This window comes from Anopheles moucheti, chromosome 3 (assembly GCF_943734755.1).
Source record: "Anopheles moucheti chromosome 3, idAnoMoucSN_F20_07, whole genome shotgun sequence".
NCBI lineage: Eukaryota > Metazoa > Arthropoda > Insecta > Diptera > Culicidae > Anopheles > Anopheles moucheti.
Window position 1 is genome coordinate 14849131 of NC_069141.1, and position 14885 is coordinate 14864015.

Consider the following 14885-nt stretch of genomic DNA (forward strand, 5'->3'; position numbering starts at 1 on the left):
AAATTGAGAGGTGATGGCTTCGAAAACACACCAATCTTCCGAAGCAGGTAAAGCACATTCATTGAACACACACACACACATGAACGCCGGGGCAACAACAAAAACCTGACACAGTACTTTCATCGGTGGCAAAGCTGGCAAACACCTTTTTTCGGTAGATGGCCGAAAAAGATCAAACTCCAAATAACCAAGCAAATATTGTTGCCCGCACACTGAATGACGGGTTTGCTGGTGGTAAAGATGTTATCATCCATAAAATATGACGACTAAAATACTCCTACCACATGCCTCAACACCCGCAAACACTGGTGGCCGGGGGGGGGCAAGATGTAAGGACCAGAAGATCCTCCGGGGGGAGAAAAAAGCGAAGTGGTCTTTTCGGGGCGCCTTCCGCGCTCCATCACGCGTGTGTGCACGGTGACAAGAAGGGTGAGAAAGTGAATGAGTGAACCGAATGGGTAAGTGAGCAAGCCATGCAAGAGATGAACGGAGACTTCTTTACGGTTAATCCCTTAAGCTTGAGTAACGGTGCGTGCGGTAGGTATAGTAGGCGATGGTGATGGTTGTAAAGTTTTTGTCGTTGCCCACCGTGCACAGTGTGTGCCAACGAAACGATAGTTGTGGCCGAACTTTGGCTCTTGAAATATTTCAAGCAACAAATTTGTACACATCATCACTTGGTTTTGGAGCTTGGTTTTGTTTCCAATGAGTTTGGTGCTCATATGCTCTGTCTTACATTTTTGTGCATCACTGTACCCTGATTGAACGCCGAGCCGGTACAAACCCACCCCCAAGCGAGGAAGATGAGCTTGGAGTGGGAGACAAAATATCACCCAAGTCGACACCTCGATCGAAAGGTGCCGAATTGTGCGTAACCTTCCGTTGTGTCACCGCCCTGCACGTACGACGTTCCGCTATCACAAAAACATCAGACCGATTTGCCGATGCCGGCAAACATTTGGAGCCTCCCCAAGGAGTGGCGCCTCCCCGGTCACCGGCATTGACACCGGGAATGCAAGATTGAGGCTTAGGGTAAATGTATAAATTTTATCAGATAATTTGACGCTGGAGAGAATTTGAGAGAAAAATATGAGCCCTGGTGCGGGGTTAAACGAATGAGTTTCCGATTTAATCAGTGTGCCGTTCGGTGCGTTAAGTGCGGCAAATGCGACGGTGCTTCGCATATAAGTCGACGCGGCGGGTAGAGAATCTTCAAATCCTCGCATCCTCCACATGAAGCGGTAGTGAATGGGAGGTGTTGTTTTTTTTTGAGGGGCAATCCAGTGCACTGGCAGGTGACAGGAGATTGGCGTATATTTAGAAGATTCTGAGGGTGATGTTAAGCTGTGGGAATAGTTGAATGGTGTTTAACGTGGGCCAGATGTCGAAGTCATTGGGTGTTGGGCAAAGTACCCAATGTAAGCTTATGTCATGAAGGGTTTTGCGATGCGGAAGGAAGCAGTAGTTTTATGCCACTGCGGTAAAACATTACATCACTTACAATGCTTTTGGGGGAAAAGGAAGCCATTCACTACACACAAAGGAATGAGTGCAAAATAATTAATTGTAACTTTTTAAGTTGTATTATAGTGTATTGATTGTGTGACATGAAGTAAGGAACATTATTTATGCGTACATTAGTCTTTAATCAGTAAGTCAACTGTTTTGTTAAAATTATATGCAATTTGTACTGTACGCAATGCTTGATAAATTAATAATTTATGTGAAAACTCCTACCACTAGCGCTTATTAGTTTTACCTCGATGCCGAGCAACTATAGCGCAAAACACAGCCATTATAAACCATCTACCGTATCATGGACCACAGCAAGGCAACGAATGTATGGTACTGCAAAATAATAGTCAGGGCCTCCCCCCTCCCCTTCCGGAGCAGCATGGAATCAACTGGGAAAAGCGGCATTCGTCAGTATAAGAATAGCTGGGCCAACGGGTGATAGAGTCATAACAAACAGCCGTTTCCTGACACGGTTGGATAGATGAGCGGACGAAGACGAAACAATCGTTGTCCGTCGTGCGGACATACGGGACACACACACACACACACACACCGGGTGACCGGGTACTTTTTGCTTGCCACCCCGAAGAGAATACCCACCAACAGCAAACGGGGCAACGGGACCGTTGCGGAAGAAATCGAAACGGAAGGAAAATTGGACCACGAGTTTTTAATCGTAAGTTATGGTCACCATAAATTATAATTAAAAGATGCTAAAATAAGAATTTATGATAATAAAATGCAACAGTATTAGTAGGCAATGAAGTTTTTTAAAACACGTGGCAAGGTTCCATCATCTTCGCCGAGTGCAAGCGTGTGGCGGTGTTTTAATGTGTTATCATAATGACACTTGATAAGTGTAACTATTTGCTGCCGGAGAGCTCCGAATGTCGATCAATATTGTGCAGAATTTAGTATGAGACTTATGTTGCGAATGTTTCATGTAGAATTATTTCAGAGGAATAGAGAAATGATTGACAAAAATTAATGTTTTTTCCTAAAGAACCTGTAAACATGACAAACACACCTTTTTTACACAATAATTGCTGACATTCCGAATAAGAAGTGAAGTACGAATGCGAGTTGATGAGGGTAAACCGTCTATGTGTCCCCATTGTGTGCTATTTGTCAGACGCGTTACAGCGGATCTTTCATCACACAACTCAAGTCAACCGTGCTTCCAGAGTGATGTGCGGGAAACAATGTTGACAAAACGAAAAGGTCATTGGGCATTGTGTAGCAAAAACATTATCCGCCCTAAATTAGTGGACATCAACAAAAAGATCGCCATACAGAATGTTCTGAAAATAACATAAAAATGACAGGATACAGTTTATTGTTTTCTAAAGAATTATTAAACTATGCTCCACTGTTTCGTGAGTATGAGCTTTTCGTGTTTTAAGCTTCAGAATATTTGTTTGATTGAAGGAATTGCCTTTGTTGATTACGTAAATCAAAACGCAATCGAACCTTGCGCCGAGAATTAGTCCAACGGTGCGTTCTTATACTAAAGGACGTCTTGACAAGAAGAGTCCTCGCAAACAAGGAAATCATTTTAGCTTGTGGAGGCAATAGTTCTTGCCTGCGATGGGCAGCTCAAATCCATACCCTGCCAATGTCTGCAGCCGCTGCGGACACCATCGTGCAGTGCCGCTCATTGTGAAATGGATTCCTCCAAGATGCTTCCCGTCAGTCGTCCAGGTTATAAGGCGTGTCTCTTTTGTGCATAAGCAACGCTGTAAGACAAGCGACAGAAGACAGCGTAGACAGGGCAACAGGCCATCTGCAAGCGCAAACCCGACTCACTAGCCTAAAACTTACAAAACTCCTGACTGACCCAGACCGGTGCGGAAGCGTCCGAGATGGCCAGCTGGAAAGGTGACAAAGCTGCAGATGCAAACGCTTCTCACTCTCCCGCTCGCCCGGGAACTATTAAAACAATGGCAAAGTATTTGCCCCGCAGGTGGTCGTGGAGGGAGGGGGGGGAGCGCCGTGAAGATGGAATGCAAATGGCAAAACGCAATAGCCAACATGATGGACGGAAGATGTTTTGTCTGTTAGACGTCAACGTGAATTAAGAAAGTCTTGCCGAAAGTCTTCTCCGAACAGCACACACCATGCCCACTCTTTCGCACGACGCGATCTCAGCAGCCGGTGGTGGTCGGGGTTTGGGAAAATGTAGGCTAGTGCCGGGCGGGACTGATCGAGACAGGACAGGACGAGTTGCAGTAAATGCAATTGCAATTTGCATCTTGTATGGCAGTGGCTTAGTGCTAGCCTTTTGGGTGAATAATACTTCGGGTGGACGGGCCTTGTTTCGTCGGTGCTTGTCAAGTTAAACGAAGGATGCATGATTTGTATGTAAATTATCATTTCCTTTAACAGTGAGCGCATGCACGGTGAAGACTTTAGAAGAATGTGTTGCTAGCGTGCTAGCCGACAAGCAGCTATCTGCTGGCATGTCCTTTTGCATACGGACAATGAGTTATTGGAGGGTTTTTTCCTTTGGTTGCAGGCTCGGTTCGGTTCGGTACGGTTCGGTGTGCGTGAGATTAATTGCTGTGAATAATTTTCAAAAAACATTCCACAACCGTTGACTGTACTGCAGTACGGGGTGCAAAACTGTCCCCGAAGTGCATTGTTTGCTTCGCCTCATTTCTCCCGCTGGTCCGCAGGTATGGACAGGCGGAATGGGAAAACTTTCTCTTTTTTTTTTTTCGTGGTGCATGTGTGTGCGTAGTTGTCGGGTTTGTCACTTGGTGATTTACGATCTCCGTTCGACTGACACGGATGAGCCTTCGATGGCGTCCGATTGCGTCACAGTTAAAAGTCGTGTCAGGCTGCTGCCGAGCCCGGGGATGCCGAGTGAAGTGAAAAGGACATTCGAGAAGGACCCGTTCCCGTGCATTTCTCCTTTAGGGTAAAGAGACGGGCAAGCACAAGTCCTAATGTAGGGCTTTTGTGTTGGACATAAATCAAGTGTCATCGTTGGGAGACAGTCGAAGGTCACACCAGAAACATGTTTGCTCCGGTTGCACAGATGGATGCAATCATGGCTTTCGTGGTGCTAATTTAACAAACAATGAAAAATATGTTCCTTCTTCGTTCCTCGATGATTTCTAAAATATGTTTCAAGTTCGAAAGAATCGAATTGTTTGGTGGAAAGGAAAAATAAACCGAGTCCATCAAACACTTAAACTAACCATAGGTTTGAATGTGGCATCAAGTCGACGAATCATCTTTTAGTAACTCATAGTACAATTCTTAAAAGTATTAAGAGATAGAGTACACCAACACGTGATGGAGTATTTAGATTTGTTGTCAATATTATCAATTATGCGAAATTAATACGTAAGAGCCTAAATCAATTGTATGAGAGGACATATTTGATTAAAATATTAAATCTATTCTTAAGTTTCTTCGCATCAACGTTTATTCTTCTGACATTTGTCTACAAGCATCAAATATAGTTTTCCCTTGCAGAATTCACCAATTAGGTTGAATCGATAATTCATTTTATGAATAAATAATCATGAATAATGGACAGATTTAATTTTTAATGCGAATTTTTAAGCGTTTCTTTAAACTAAGTTCGTCTAAGAGTATTGGTTTCATATTAATTCATCTATGAGTTAAAGCGAATAAAAATGTGTATGACTGTCATGAAGTTGTAATGCTCTAACTACACTTACAGCAGACGTCCACACACATAATTTAATTACTGTTAATTCAACAGAGCACAAATCAATGCCGTTGAAGAGTTTCCCAATGACTTGCAATATCCCTTGCAGCCGAAGAAAAGGTACAAAAATCATTTAAAATCCTCAATATTCACTGCAACCTCGCGAAACCTCGGGAACGATCCCCGAAAAAAGGATCATCATCAATATAAATTTCACCAATGCAAAAAAAAAGGTTCGCTTTCATTCAAGGCCGCACAGTGCGATGTGCATCAGTATTTATGTCTTCCCTATTCCGCTTTCGACTACATCGAGGCGATATTGTTTGCGCATTTTTGGTTGTTTTGCTTGCCGATCCGATTGCGGCCTGGTGCGGCCGTACCGTACCACGCTCGTTGATGTTCGACATCAGCGTGCTACTGGAATAGAGATTGCCCAAAAAATTAGCACACCATATGGCTTTCCGTAACCGGAAAAAAGCCCAAACCGACAGTGGGGGGAAGGGTGAAAAAAAAAACGCACCATCATACTCCTTTTGGCGTGCCCCGAGGTTTGGAGATCAGTAGGGCGGTTTTTGGTTGGTGTCTGTGTTTGATTGAGAATGTTTAGCACTCAATAACACTGTCAGTCAGCCCGTCCAGATCCATCAATCAATCGACCTATCAATCAACTCAAATTGAAAAGCATCACCTTCTTCGTTTTTTCTCTGTGTGCCCGCTCGCTGTCCCGCAACTAACCCGGACCGATGGGTTTTTCTCCATCATTTCGCATTTCGTACGTGCACGGTTAGTTGGGCGAGGGTGAGTGGACACCAGTTTGTATGTTTGGGCCTGAGCTGTTTGCGGTGTGGGTGATTTGGTTCGTTCGTTTACATTTTGGGGCCACAAACATGTTGCAGCCAGTGGGGTTGGCGATGGTTCTGGATGGGGTTGGATATAGGGACTGCAACTTTGAGTAGCACCGCGTTGGGACGAAGTAATGTCGATTAATTAGGGTGAAATTCAGCTTGTACCTCCATCGTCGATGCGATGAATATATGATTCATTTAATTGTGGTGTAGTTATACATTTATTATTTACTAATCACAATTGGTAGTCAGCAGTAGTACATCAAATGTATTTTTTACACAAAACGAAGACCAAGCTGAGGAGTGCGTTGCTCGTCAACATAAGCTTGTAACTTAAAAAGAATTCTCCTTCAAAAAATGAAAAATGATCGTATTTTGTATTCATTAGTCAATCAATTGCACCATTCACCTCACACCTATGCGAGAAAGCAATGGGGAAAATGCAAGGAAAAATGAGAAAATTGATGATGTTTCGAAGGAAGCTCACGGCGGCGGCCCAGAACGGCAAACCGGCCACCGAGCAAAAGGTGTCCCAAAATTGTCACTCATCCAAAATCCACTTATCACGTTTGCCCTGTCTACCGGGCCGTTTCACTAAGAGGCCGTTGATGGGTGGCACCGGCAACATATGGCCATGACTTGACACATTATGATCCATAGCGGGCAGGATCGACCATCCATCGTGCATTTGGTGCGTCGGGAAACGATCCGGCCAGCCAAGGAGGGAGATGATACTTCTTTCTACCACCACACTAAACTGCACGTTTTGTTCGTGAACCGCTGAAAGGATTTCAATTTGGTTCGGAAAATATTTATCAATGCTAGTAATTGATCATCCCGCATCGGCCCGCGATGGGATGGATCGATTGTGCGTCCAGTCGACGGGGTTGTGAGGTTTTCCGCCGTAAGGTAAAAGCACTAGAGCACGGTGGTGCCGGAATCAATGCTACCGTGCGTCGGTTCGATTAGAGGTTGAAAAACTAAAGAAACGCCTAGAAACGTCAGCGTCATCGGGAGCAGGGGACACAATCTTAACATCGGAAGAGTAATAAGTCACGGGGTGGGTGGTTACCGAAGTGTGAGCGCAACAGTCAACTGGATTGAAAGGAAGCAAAAGGATCGCTCAGGTGAATAGTTTTGCTAAATCATTCACCACTTGACAGAGTGCCATCCATCATCGCTCACTGTTCGACTGCTGATCAATACACGCGGAAAGAGTATTATGTTCAGAAGAGGTGGAAAAGTGTTTTTCTGGAACCATTATTTTGAAGGAGTATAATAGATCGAGTTGCGTTGCCTAAAGGATACTTTGGATATTATAATAGTCTTCACACAGAATTACTAAATACTCTTTTAATACGGGCTTAAATAATAGACATGTAAGAAAATAACTGTTTGACTGATCCTAAAATTCCTAGACAAGACATTCAGGTTAGAGAGCATGAGCTGAATGAAAATACATTTAGGCATCCTTTGGACTTATTCCTAAATTACTACGAACTCACAATTAACCCAACTATATACCCCTCTCTACTTAGAAGTAATTTTCCATCACAATAAGCTCACTTTTCCTGGCATCCTCATCAGGATGGAGCAGAATATGACTGGATGCTGATAGAATATGACGGAAACCATTGGGACCGATGAAGTATCAAGGAACTCTCCCCCCCCCCCCCCCCCCCTTCCAACCCCTCATTTTTCTCATTTAATGTGTGACAGACAATTGTGACAAATAATCCAAAAAGATTCCATCACGATCCGTCCGATTAGGGAGCGATCCCCAGTGAGGAACGGGAGTGGCGAAGGCTTTCGAGTAGAAGGTGGTAATGGATTTTCGGCAATGTGTCAGCGTGAAAAATGTTGACCAGCAGTGGGAAGAATCGTTTTGAAAAGGATTATAACGCATCTACGTGCACGAAGGGAGGGAGGCAGAACGCTTGGTGCGCCTGGTTGCGGGACGGAGGTTGTGAGTGGTTGTACATTATTTGCCGAAAATTACAATTCATTTTGCTAGCCCATGTTTGGTTAGTGTCTACGGTTCGGTCACTGCATGGACACTGTCGCCCTTCCTCCTTGCCACCTCTTTCCACCATTCGCTAACCGCAATGACTTTGTCATTCACATTATTTGCCAAACCCGGCTGACGGGAGGTGTGTAGTACGTATATGCAGCGTTGTAAATTATTTTCATTTCAACCGGGACCGACCGACCCGGCGTCTGCCACACTCTGCCGGGGCCGTGTGCTTCTCATTGCTGCGGTATTTCAATGTCCATTCTAATGCTTCTAGCAAGTGACAGTGATTGATAGAACGTGTATGTATGTGTCTGTGTGTGTGTGCATGTAAGGTTGTCATGTGTCACATAATTAGAAAACTTGAAACCCGGGGCTGACAGATACGGGCTGTTGTGAAGCATATCAACCAGGTGCACTCCAGCGTTTAAGTTGACAGCAATGAAAAGAAACAGATTAACCACGAGAATGCACACCGGTTGAATGGAAGTGGACAGTTTGCAGTAATATTTTCACCCAAGAAGGGTACTGCAAAGCAAATGGGAGTTTAAGGTGAGAACAAGGTGAAATTTATAAAATTTGATTTCGTAGACCTTTTGAACGTTTTAATCGATGTTTGAGTTGTGTTCTTGGATGTCGAAGTTACGTTTGGGAAGTTAGCCAACGATTGCTGGCTTCAATATCACTATCAATAGTTTTACGCCATGAAGAAGATAACATTTTGCTCATCATATAAGCCGATTGGTCTATCGATTGTGGAGGTTGATTGATCGAACGAAAAAGCACCGAAATGAATAAAAATAATTCTCTACCGTATGCTGTATGTTACCCTAGTTCTTATTGACCAAAGAGCACATCGTAAGTCCACAATCATACAAAATGAGAAAAACTTACATCCGCCATCCACGCCTGGTGCCGTTTGCGACCGTTACACAAACATAAATCTCAGGAGGGAAATGTGAAATGAATGCAATTTCTCACAACTGTTCCGGTTTCGGTGAGATGAACTCTTCCCTGGCGAGCGAAGACCAAACGGCGAGGGAAGGATTTCGTGTGTGGCGCCATCCCCTGCGCTAAAACAGAACCGTGTAAAACCCATTGTAAACCGTTCGAACTGTCCTCTATTGTGTGATCGTAGCGGGGTAGGGCAAGCACTAGCCACGAGGAAAACGGTTGAAAACGGAATGGTGAAAAAGTGTTTTCCGTATATTTCGCCTCAAATGCATCCTCGGGGGAAGTTGCAGGTGCACAAACACTATGGACTTACCGTGGTGGTTCAGCAGGGTGGCCGGTCAACGGGTCATGGATCAATGTGGCAGGAATGGAATGCTCCACATCATCATGCGAATCAATCAACTGTGACTGAATTGCTGACGGTCCGGGTATCCTCTCGTTGACCTCCGGTATTTGATCGGCTCCGGCGGCCACGGAAGGTCCTCCGCTCGCCGGTGCTGCGGTGTGTGTCGGAGGTGGTGAGCAGGATTGAGAACCAATTGAAGATATTGCCAAAGACGATCGGGTTCGGGTTATTTCGCTGGGCAATTCCTTACGTTCGGCCGAAGGTGAAGATGATGGCAGAACGATCGGGATCGCCGGTGGTGGTGGAGTGGTTGATGATGATGGACTAACCGATCCAGCGGATAACACATCTTTGCTGTCCGGTCTTTCAACGCCAACATTCTCGAGTTCATCTGCGGAAAAACCGGGGAAGAAAGGAATGGTTTGAGAAATTTTGAAAAGTGTGCAATTGCATCGAACGCCATGCGGTGGCCAGAGTGGGTGAAACAGAGTTAGAAACTAGTTACAGCGCAGCGGAAGACGAATTGCTGCTGGCAATTCAGGGCGTAGGAAAACAAAAATCGAACCACTGAAAACTTGTCGAGTGGTAGACGAATGAAAATTCATTCGCTACCGGTAAGCGGTGGCCGTGATCTTCTCCTGGCAGAACGAATGTTGTTGAACTTATCATTCCTCAAGCTTATAACTCTACAACCCGCTTGCGCTGGACCACAATATTGGGCGCCACACGTTCGCTAGGTGCCGGGCGGATGGCGAGTGACCGAAGTCTCGTAGGAAATAGTTTTCCCGGCTAGTTGGAATTTTGTCGAAAATTTGTCTTCATATATATAAACTCATTCTCGCTCACACATACACACACACACACACACACGGTCAGTTTCGTAGACACTTGGGGTTCACCAACCTGAACGGATTGGTGTGGAGTGATTTTTCCGATGGGTAATCCGTCTGCAGCCCCTGAACGTTCCTCTCGTCCCCGGGACAACCCGGAAGCACTCGTCGTTTTTAAGGGGGCGCAGTGTTCGGGGCAAGTGAAGCCTGGCGAGATTTCGTTTGTAATTTATCAATATTATAAAATTTCAAACCCCGTTAGCCAACCCCTCCCGACTTTTTTTTTTTGTTGCTGCAACGCGGGGTTGGATGGATGGCGCCGGACACGAGACTGGGCAACCGGTCGGTGGGGGTGATGTGCACTGATGGTGAAGTATTTGCGGTGTACTTTAGGGAGATGGCTAAAATTGGCCACTGTTTGAGCGGAGAATGGTCCGATTTTCGATGGAACACACTGGGCATGATGGTGAGGTCAGTCTCCTAGGGGGGGGTCGGATGGGAATGAATGGATATAGATCAATTGAGCGAGGTGGAAAGTGAACGATTGAGCGATGTGTTGGAGATTTCAATTCTCACAGGAGCTTTCACCGACGCCGAGTGGGCGGGGGGTAACATAAACGGACAGCCCGGACGCTGGTACGAGAGCACGTACTGTCCGAGACCCGGATCGGGTGGTAACTTAGCCACAGCAGTGATTTTTCACCATTACTACGTGATTGTTGATGTACGGCATGATCGATTTTCGGCACACGCTAGTTTTTGTTTTGTGATGAAAATTTTGCCAAATGGGAAATTTTGATCAGAATTGTTTTTTTTTTATATTGTTGGCTACCACAACTGGTAGTGAGGAAGTTGTAAATATGCGCCAATAACGTTTATTACATTTAATGCATTGCTCAGGTTTAATATGTCACCCGTGGTTGTGCAACACTAATATGCATTAATATGCTTTTGATGATGGCAAACCGTGGCGATGCAGTTGTCTGCCGTGGCTATAAAAACGTGTAAATGTCATCGACTCCGGCAGCAAAACCGATTTGTATTGCTTGCAGCCCGCCTGATGCACAAATAATCATTTTCTTGGCCGTTTCACCCTGGAGGCAAATAAAATGATGACAACGGTTAATAACAACAATCGCAGTGTTGATTAAATGGGCTGTCAAGCATTCGCAGTTTTGCGAGCGAAAAAGAAGCATAAAAATCCTCGAGCAATTATAATGCTCATCCTTCGCAAAGTGCACAGGGGGGGAGGCGAGTGTTTTTTTTTGTTGCTGCAGTTGTTGTTGTCCCGAATGACACCCGGCAACGTTCACCAGTGGCGCGTGAAACCCGATCGATAAAGGAATGCCCCTGGATGGTAATGGTTTTCGGGGGGGCTGGAAAAGGGGGCATAAGAAAAAGAAATGTATGAAGGTAAAAACAATAAAATGTCACCATGTCGAAGGATAATTGCATCGTTTCCGATGTCCGCTCCCATCGCCGCTTTTATTCGGAAAAGGAAGATGGAAACGGAATGGGTGGACAGCGTAATTAAACATAAACTCGAATTTATGCACCAGCACGGATGCCATTCATTGGGCGGCCTGTATGTCTGCTTGTGTGTCTATGTGTGTGTGTTGTTTGTCAGGAGTACATCCTATGACATGGACAAGAACTGCATCGATTGTACCATCACAGCCCAAAGAGTCTACTTTGTGTCCCTTTGTCTTTGTCCATCGTGTGAATGATTCGTCATTTGATTGCTGTCTCATTGTTGTATGAAGCGGAAAAAGATGATGATCCACCGAGGTGTCGAGCGAGCGAGGAAGGGGCACGGGCCTGATCCCGTAAGGTACGGGACTTCAATCCAATCCCTGTCCGAACCGTTAGTCACATAAGCTGACCATCGTTGTCTTCCGCTGGACAGATACGGATGATGTCCTATCGAAACTGTCACATGAACACAACCCGCACGCGCTCCCAACACCGCCCAACCCCAACACCACCCGTGCAAACCCGATGAGAGGGCAAAGTTTTCCTTGCTGCGTCCGGGTTGTACCGGAGCACCGTTTCGAATGCTCCTCCGTCAAGTATTGCCCGATAAATTTGCTACCATATCTATCTCGCTCTCACTCTCTCTCTGTGTCGCTCTGGCTCTGGCCTTGCTACTGCTGCACACATTTCTTCTAGCGTTGCTTCCGATTGACGCTCGGGAGACACATAAACCTTTTCCGGTAAGCTTCAGCTTCCCAGCCCCCAGCCGTTACGGAACCGAGAGCGCACCGGGAGTCGAACTCTTTCGGAATGGAATAGACGTTTATCGATATCGACAGCTAAGTACGGAATGATAGACAGGACGAGTCTGGAAAAATCACCTCCATCTCCGCACAATTTTTATCACCCACCCCAAAAACGCAAACCCCACCCACCGATTGGGGCCATTGGGAAATGAAGGCAAGCGCTGCTGCTGCTGGTTCGATGGTGACTCCGGACGGGAAGCGGCGTGGGAGTGGCAGTGCGAGACAGGTTGGGTGAGGTCAGACACCTAAGGATGCCGTGATGGGCGGCTGTGACGCCTGGCAGCAGGACGAATGAAAACGAGACAGATCTACATGAGCAGAGAATGAGATTGATCGATTTTAATTAGAAAACTGTACAGCACTCTTTCTTCTTTGTCGAGCGTAAAAGCTGAAGCCGGAATGCTTCTGTCGCCGTATCGATGGGTTTGGTTTCGCCCCGTGTTGCTCCGCCGGGTGGAAGCGTGGGGGAACCAGAGCGCTGGTGGAGAAAAAGTTGTCGAGTTTGACGGCAACGTTAATGGTGAACGAAGTGAAGGAAACAGCCACAGGGCCCGGAGGAGAACCTTGGCGGATGGCACGATGGAACCGAGCAGCTCAGGTGGTGGAAAGTGTCGCATATCAGGCAGGAAGCAACGAAATCGGAAAGTGAAGCTCATTCGTTCGTCGTCTTCGGCGTCTTTACGGTTGTCGGTGTTTTTGGATAATTTTCTCCCCGGATCCCGAATCCTCCCAATCCGTTTTCCCTCCGTGCACGGGGAAAATCAGTTAGGATTCGGGCGAAAGCGTTGGCAGCATCAGCGTTCATCAGTCGGATCAAACGTTGGTCGGAGCTGTGTAAAAGCGTGTGAGCGCGTCCACGGGTATATCGTTCGAGCCCAGAGATCGTAAAGACACACGAGTGACGAAATGAAAATGAAACAAATGACTTCGACGTTTGGTTTAATAACACGGTGTCAATCAGATAGAAGTTGGATTGTTTGCTGATTTGTTGCCTGCTGATCGATTGGGACGTCATCGCGACGGACGGGTTCATGACGGGATTGAACTAACACTAGGCTGGGAGGGATGGTGAGGGGATGCTAAATGGGTGGGAAATGGGGAGCAGGAAAAACAGGGAGCAGATGGTTTTATGGTGACTAATGTCACGCTGAAAGGTTTCATATGTTGATAAGCTGTTGTAGGTTGTTGAAGCTGATGATTAATCCTTCTAAAGAGTTTACCCGAGCTGAGGTGTTTAAATAAAAATTTAGATGAAAATATACTCGAAATCGTTCAGGGAAACTGTTAAAACATACTGTAATTAAGTTTAATAATTATATAATCTATTTAATTATAATTATATAACTCTATTTCCCCGCATTTCATTCCTAATGCTCAAGGTAACAATCGATCTTGTTATATGCACTGTGTCTTCGATATTTCTTCTACAATAAAAATCATCCACCTCTTAGTCTTCTGAGAACGAAAAACCAAATCATGCCGACTGTTGGTGACAGATTCGCTCGATACTTCTTATCTTTTACTAATTAGTGGTTTAATTGCAATACTTTCCGCACCGCCTCTTTCGTACCGTCAGTCCTCCCATAGGGGCCTCCCAAAGCACGAGTCGGACACTATCATTGATCCGTCCGTAGCTAACCGTGCTGAGATGGCTACCACGACACGCTTGTCCTGCCCATCCCACTCGAGCGTCTCGTGATTGAAAGAAAAGCTTTCAAAATCTTATGAAGCTCACTGGAGGAAGCAATTTTTAGCAGCATCATATGAAGCCGTTGAATGAGACCTTTGTTTTGCGAATGTCTTTCAATTGCATTGCACGGTGCCGATTGGGGTTTTCCTTGCCACTTCCTGGACCGGGCAATAGGGGAAACCTTCAGAGTTTGACAATTTTGTCGACTAAATGGTATAGATTTTATGTTTGCTTTCCTACTCCGCTTATCTACATTGCGCGGTGTTGAAGATTCGCGCCCTGCTGCACTTGAGTAGTGTCTGAGTGGCTTTCCCTTTGCTGAGGACCCGGGGCAGTGGCACCTAGCCCGGTGGCCGAAGTGTGCTAATAGTGCAATGGATGAAAGTTGGTATCGTTGCTGGCGATTGTTATTTTGCAATAATGCAGCTTCGGTGTGGACTTTCCAATCGTCGTGGCTGAAAAGCGATATCAATAATTCGATACGATTTTGTTTTGAGTGGAAACCGTTTGGATGCACTGGTACGGGAACAATTTTAGCGCACTTCTTAGGTTTTGAAGTCGTATGAAATAAAATAATGTTTCTTATCACTTTTTATATGGATTTTTGTTTCTCAAGTGGTGCACCTTAGCATAATGCGTTGGGCCAAAACCAAGAATGCGGGAAATTTTCAACGGAAACTTGCTAGAAAAAGGAGTTCAAAACTGTATTTTTAAAAGCAAATAAGTAAAACAT